Source organism: Mus caroli, chromosome 5 (genome assembly GCF_900094665.2).
Source record: "Mus caroli chromosome 5, CAROLI_EIJ_v1.1, whole genome shotgun sequence".
NCBI classification, from domain to species: Eukaryota; Metazoa; Chordata; class Mammalia; order Rodentia; family Muridae; genus Mus; species Mus caroli.
Window position 1 is genome coordinate 65,579,892 of NC_034574.1, and position 7,443 is coordinate 65,587,334.

At 42.6% G+C, this 7,443-nt stretch overlaps 1 protein-coding gene across 1 annotated transcript in view; it reads right to left on the reverse strand.

Moving 5' to 3' along the window:
- Nucleotides 1-3,379, reverse strand: part of Cnga1 (cyclic nucleotide gated channel alpha 1) — a 39,262-nt gene extending 35,883 nt beyond the window's left edge. Inside the window, exon 1 of the mRNA XM_021163242.1 lies at nt 3,126-3,379. The gene's annotated coding sequence lies outside the window, so the exon portion shown is untranslated. The remainder of the gene's footprint in view (nt 1-3,125) is intronic.
- Between the last annotated feature and the right edge of the window lie 4,064 nt (nt 3,380-7,443).

Sequence of the window (7,443 nt, forward strand, 5' to 3'; positions counted from 1 at the left end):
CTTACTGGCTTGCCTCCCCGGCTTGCTTAGCTTGCTTTCCTATAGAACCGAAGACTACCAGCCCAGGGATGGCACCACCCATATTGGGCCCTCCCATCCTTGATCACTAATTGAGAAAATGCCTTTCAGCTGGATCTCATGGAAGCATTTCCTCAAGGGAGGACCCTTTCTCTGTGATAATTCCAACTTGTGTCAAGTTGACATGCAAAACCAGCCAGTACATGTACCCAGGCATGGAGACACATACTTTTGATCTCAGCACTCAGAAAAACCAGGCTGGCAGATAGATCTCTGAGAGTTACATTCCAGCCTGCTCTGCATTCTTCATAATGAGCCCCAGGCCAGTGAGGACTACATAGTGGGACCTTAGCTGAAAAAAATTAAGAATCAAAGAATCTTAATCTTTAATCTTTTGGGATGGGATATATATATATATATATATATATATATATATATATATATATATATATATACACGAACACAATATTATATCTGGAACTCTATCAGTATCTAGAATTTTTCCTTGTAATCTGGCTAACCATTAAAATAGAAAAATTGAAAATAAATGTCCAAGGACTATCTCCAAAAAACTACCACAGCCCTACATACATATGTTTTGCCTTGCTGACCTATTCTACAAACATTTACTTACTACATATTTACAGCACAAGGCATTTTCCTAAACAGAAACTTTGTTCCTGGCTGTATGCTCCAATCAATAAGTCAAAGGGGTGGCCAATATGATAACACAGCTCTTTATTACCTTGGAGTGAGTATGTGAAAAGGAGGTCACAACAGCCGAAGTTTGGCTGCAAGAGCAACAAGTGTTCTTAACCACTGAACTCTTTCTCCAGTCCTGTACAGACATTTTGCTTTGCTGAAATTACTTTATGATCCATATTTGTGAAAGTGCCCAGGTAGAGGAAAGGGGGCGTCTCTAATGGCACAAGGGGCAGTAGCTAAAGATGCGGTCTCTGAAGCACATTTAGTTCTGATGCACCACACTCATCTTCTTTTGTTTGGTGGCTGAGATAGCAACGACTCTGCGGACTGAGAAATGACCTCACACGTCAGCTGATGACAGAAGAGGTAACAAGCACAGTGGGCATAGAAATAGAAACTCCAAAATGTACAAAGCCAGTAACTAGGCATATAGTGATAGAAACATTTCTTAAAGCTTTTTTTGAATAGCATCTAACTTTCTAATATAGAATAAAATTACTAACCCTTGAGAAAACATGAAACCATAATTTTAAAAAGATAATAAGAATGATAAATGGCAGTTTTTAAATATACAAAAATAAAATTTGGTAGTAGTTGATAAGAGTTATTTATCTGAGGCCTAATTTAAGTACGCATGCTTCTTATACAGCAGCTGTGCAGACTGATCTTCATGCAGGTCCCCCAGCAACTGGAGCAGGGGCTGTCCCTGACTCTGTTGCCTACCTGTGGATCCCATTTCCCTAACTGGGCTGCCTTGTCAAGGCTCAATAAGAGAAGATGCACCTAGTTCTGCAGTGACTTGCTGTGCTGGGGTGGGTTGATACCCAGGAGGAGGCTCCTCCTTCTCAAAGGAGAATGGGAAGGAGGGAGAAGGGCTGTGTGAGGGGGTGAATGGGAAGAGAGAGGTGAGGCTGTAATCAGTATATAAAGTGAATAAATAATTAATGGGGAAAAAGAAGACATCCACATGCTTACTGTGGGGAGTTCACGACGTCGTGGTAAGGCAGGGAGATGGCTCAGCAGTTGAAGAGATAGCTGTGCAAATGTAAGGACCTGAGTTCAGGGAACCAGAAACCCAGGGAAATGCCACCAGGGCACCATGGTCTGCCCGTAATGCCAGAAGAGGCTCGGCAGGGGAGCTTTAACCTAACTAGCAAGGTGAGCCATACTGGCAATCTCAGAGGAGAGACTCTGCCTCAATGAACAAGAAAGGATGACTCGGGACTTCAACCTCAGTCCTTCACATGCACTCTTACATACACGCACATAACATACCCCATATAACACACACAACATAAACACCACATACAAATATATATACACGTGCACAACACACACATAATCACCACATACATACACACACCCATACATACACACACCACACATACACATATACAGCCCCACATCCGATATAACACACACATACACACATACCATACCATACACACACAAACACACATACACACAGATAAACACACACAGGCACACACGCCCCCATACACACAGGCACATACCACACACACATACTATATACACACCACACACACATACACATATATACACATAAAATCACACCCATATACACAGGCACACACACACAGGCATAACACACACACACACACACACATTCCCACACTGAAAAGGAGAGTAGAAAAAAAAAAAAAAAGAAGGTGAAATTTTGGCTCTCCCTGAAGAGAAAGTGCTGCCCTGGTAAGTCACTTCCTCCTCCAGAGACCACATCTTCATCTCTTGCTGGGGGATCAGGTTGTCATAAAAGTAGTTATAAAGCCACCAAACATGTCTAAGTTTCCAACAAATAGGAATTTATATTTCCACAGTTAATTCTTTGTTACCATTTATGTGAGTTTGATGCCCAACTTTCAAATATCGTAAAGAGAAAGAGAAATTAATATTTAATACTTTCTTTAGGGAAAACACATACCTGTTGTGGTTACTGCATTTGACTTTTTTTTAAATTTTTTTTTATTATGTATTTTCCTCAATTACATTTCCAATGCTATCCCAAAAGTCCCCCATACCCTCCCCCCGCCCCCACTCTCCTACCCACCCATTCCCACTTTTAGGCCCTGGCACTCCCCTGTACTGGGGCATATAAAGTTTGCATGTCCATGGGATTCACAAAAACTCAGTGTTATTTACTAGGGCTATAATATTCAGATTTGCAAAGTCAGGGTGTAAGACCTTTATTTATTGCTATTTTTAACTAAATTTGCATCTTTATTGGCAAATCTGAATCTCTGGCAAGACTCTATAGAGATTCAGTTATCGGCTACTTCTAAAATGTCTGCATCGTGAGAACCAACACAAAACCTAGGATAAAAACACATGTCAGCATAAATTTAAAAAAAAAAATACAACTGAAATTACCACTGGGTTCTTACCTGCGCTTGTTTGAATGAGATGTCTGTCTTCCTGCAGGGCCAATCAGCGGTACATCCAAAACAGATGCAGATATACGGTTAATGTTGGCATTGTCAAAATCCAGATGCAAGTTTCCCTTAGTAATAACTATGATGTGGTTTCTCCTCTCCTTAAGCAGCACAAATGGCTCGTTTTTTTTATTAATTATTCCTCAGAAAAGACAGGTCCATGGCATTGGCAGGGGAGGATATTCGTGGCTCAGTACTGGATTTGGGGATTTGTGTATAGATGAGAATAACAGCCACCAGGTCATCATTATCCTTAGCTTGAACCTGAGCTCATTAATATGTATGCAACTGATTAACATGAAGGCCTTTCTCAAAGCCTGCCTCCTAACCTGTCTGAAAGTAAGCCAAAAGAAATACTGCCTAGTGGGTTTTCTTGAAATTGTGTTGCCGATTTTCCTCAGGGTTATAATACTATAAGTTTATTATGATTAAAATGAGACACTGCAATGTGGCTATCTATGGAAGTCTCCAAACGCTGGGCAGGGTGTTCCGATAACTTTTAACAGCCGCATAGCGAGGGAGAAGATCTATTTTGTAGTCGTTGCCTGTGTCCTTACACACTTGCTTGATTCCTTTTCAAAACTGAAGATTCTTCGTCTTCTTTTTTTTTTTTTCTAGCTCAAAATACCCATTTCTAGGATTAGTTTGGGAGCAGTCTTTTCTAACCCTACCTCACACATAGAAGATGCAACTAAAATCTGTCCAACAGATGCGTTCATGCAGCCGGATGCTCTCATCCTCATGATTTGCCTGCCATAGGGACTTTCTTCAAAGTGGTCATAATGAACTAAATAACTGCTGGGAGCAGCCACTCCTGAACGCCTGTGACAAACAAACAGGGAAGTTTTTTTGAGGTCTAAGAGTACACAGGAGTCCTGTCTTCAGAGACTGTGCCAAGGAAAGACAGACACCATGAAGACATATTGGGATACAGTCCTGAGGGACCATATGCAAGGGGCACAAATTCTTGAGATGGAAGGAAAGAGAACTAGAAGGCTTTGGGGAGAGGTGTGATTTTTGCTGAAACTGTAGTTATGTGGAAATTGTGTCTGTATATATGAAACCGACAGTAGGAGGTTCGCCCAATGGACTCGAGTTTAAAGGCATCAGAATCCTAGGGGTGGTTTTATTTTTCCCTCCATGGCATGATTAGCTTGACCCAGTCTCCCTATCATCGAGTTTCTTTCCCTGGGACCTGCAGTAACCTTGACTGACAGAAAGAACAGAGCCACACGGATTATCTACTTAGTATCTACTTTCAACCGGGCCCTCTGTCCTGCTTTGTCAGCGTCCTCTAAGTCTTTCTAATCCTATTTAAAGTGCCTGTAACTATAGAATGCCCATTTGCATGGAATTGATTGTTTACAGATTTTCATTGTTTAAAAAAGATGTGATTTGAGACATTCTGGCTCATCACTCCATGTTCTTAAGCATTTAATAATCTGTGTCCCAGACCACCAAGACCTTCAGCCTGCCCAGCCGATTAATGACATCTCGGTCTTTATGACCACCATTAAAGACTGTAATTAATTGCTAAACAGCTAAATAATTATCCTCCCTGTAGGTACCATAAACCCTCTGAGTTGAGGACTGTGTCCATGATTTGTCTATCACTCTGCAGGTGGGGTATGGCTCACTACAGTGCCTAATTATTCAGGTAAGTACTTATGAAGCACCAGGCTCTCTTCTAAGCCCTAGAAAGTTAATAGCTAACAAAACTAAATCTCTACCCTCAGGAAGTAAGGCTTCTGATGATGTCAAGACAGAGCACACATAGCAGGGCACACATAAGTCAGGTGTTATGTGTGAGGTAATAAAGGGGGAGAGATGCCATGAGGGGGTGCCCAGGGAAGGCTTCTTTTAGGGGACATCTGTGTGCACTGACTGAACTAGCTGTGTCTGCTTCCTGGGGGAGAGACAGGATCTCTTTGGATTGTCAAAGGGAAGCAGAGAAGCCAGCATATTAGCAAAGGGAAGAGGGAGTTAGGGGTGGTTGTGGGGTCTGAAAAGAAAGGTGAGGTAGGGGGCAGTTAGAAGACTGTGGCAGTAATTCAGGAAGAGGTGACAGTGACTCCAACAAGGGTTGGGGGCGGGGAGGTGAGTAGGGGTGGAGGAAGGGGTCAGATTTTGGATATAGACTTAAAGCAGAGGCAATAAGATCGGCTGATTGGTTGATGCGAGGTGTGAATGAAAGAATGGGCTCAAGGATGATGCCGGGTTTGTTTGACTTCAAGCAATTCAAGTCGAGATTGTTTAGTTTGACGGGATGGAAAGGCCATCATAACTGACTGGGGTGGAGGGAGATTTGGGAAGTTAAGCCGCATGTGTGTCTCCTAAGGGTCACTGGACTAAGTGACTACAAGACTCCCACATGCTCCAACTGTGCTTTAGTAGGTAGGCTCAACCCGAAAGAAGCGGGGAGTGTAGCTCCAAAAGTACCAGGTATTTATTTGGGAATCAACCATTGTGAACTGAGTGTTAACAAAAGCACAACCTATCCAGATCGACGAGATGATGCTATTGTAGTATTTGAAGTTAAATCAGGAGTTCGTGGGGGTTCATGACCAAGGGTGTTGGGTCCCCTTGAGCTGAACCCAACCTTGAGTTATGAGCTGTCAGATGTAAGTACTGAGAACTACACTCAGGTCCTCTCCAACACGCTGAGCCTTCCCTCAACCCCTCAAACACACACATTAAAGGACAAATGTTTAAAAACCAGTGATCAGAAAGTTCTCACTGAAAAATACAGATCATAGATTAAATTCAAACTATAAGAAAGAAAGTACTCAAAATAAGAACAGGAGACAGTGAATTTTAAGTCAGCAAAGAAAAGCAGTTGCTTTCGGGAAGATTTTTCAACTCCTATAACCCCTTAAGCAGGCTGATTGGGGGCAGGGCCAATAATAAACTAAAAGCAGTAAGCTAGTGCTACGCCTGACATTCTACAACTCACCCTCCACCCTGCCTACCAGCCGCTATCCCCTCTGCCTTGTCCCTACCCCCTGCCAGAGAATGGCAAACTCCGCCCCCATAGCATGGCAATGGAGGCTAGAGGCTCCCACAGGAGGCTATCTGCAGACCTGCCCAAGCTACAAGACAGTGTGGCTCTGCCTCTTCCAGCTCTGAGGCAGCTCCAGTTTCAGTTTTCACAATCATCACTGGGTCTCGTGACCTTGCACAAAGCCCAGTGAGTGTGAGTCTACCTTTAAGAGGGTTTCATTTACTGTTGAATTCCAGGTTTTGAGTTATAAAAGGATTTCCCGAAGTCAAGAGTGAGTTCACTGGAGATGTTTAAATGTTATTTTTTTCCTTGAATTAAGTAATACCTTCTTGGATGGGGATAACACCTGCCCCCAATTAGTGCACGAGTGATATCCTGTGTGGTAGCCATGTAGCTATTCATCTAGAAATAATGGGTGAAGGGAATTCATGACTGATTTCTGCCTAGGACACACTGGGCTTGGGACAGCAGTGATCTTGAGCAAGTTTTCTTCTTTTTTTTCCCAGAGTGTTTTCTCACATACTTAGAACTGGAATAAATAAGATTTATAGCAAAGTACTTCCTGCCAAAACCAGACTGCCATCCCGACGTGCAGGAAAGATGATTCAGAAGATAACAGCGCTGCCTGGGCTTGAGAACCAGAACCCACGTAAAAACGGTTACGTGGTATACAACTATAACCCCAGCATTCCTGCTGACGGGTTTCTGGGGCTTGCTGACCAGCCAGGCTCGGGTTCAGTGACAGGCCCCTTCGAGGAAGTAGAGTGACAGAGCAGAATACTCAGCGCCCCCTTCTGGCTTCCACAGGTACACCCGCAAGTGCACCTGCATACACACGTGTGCATTCGTGTGCAAACAAAGAAAACTCATGAATCTCAAAGGAACATTCTCAAGGCTTTTTTAAAAAGTGAAGATATAAAGCATAAAGTGGAAAATAACAGCTATTATCATTTTGAATGCTTTTAATATAAATTAAACAATCTTTTATAAAGTGCTTAGGGTTAGGGTTTGCCACATAGTAACTGATGTTTGTTAAATAGTAAGAAGTACCTGGGATCAGGTTTATTATCATTGCCAGTCTGTGGTGAAGACAAAACTTGAAATCTGATGTCCAAAGAAAGCATCTAAGTAGATGTCTACTTCACAAGGCTTCCTATCCAAAACTGGCTTAAACCATCTTTGCCACTTCCACCGGATCCTGCCCCTCCCCAATTCTTTTTCCACACGTCATGCCCATAGACAAAAAGTATGCATCTTAAACTACTGACT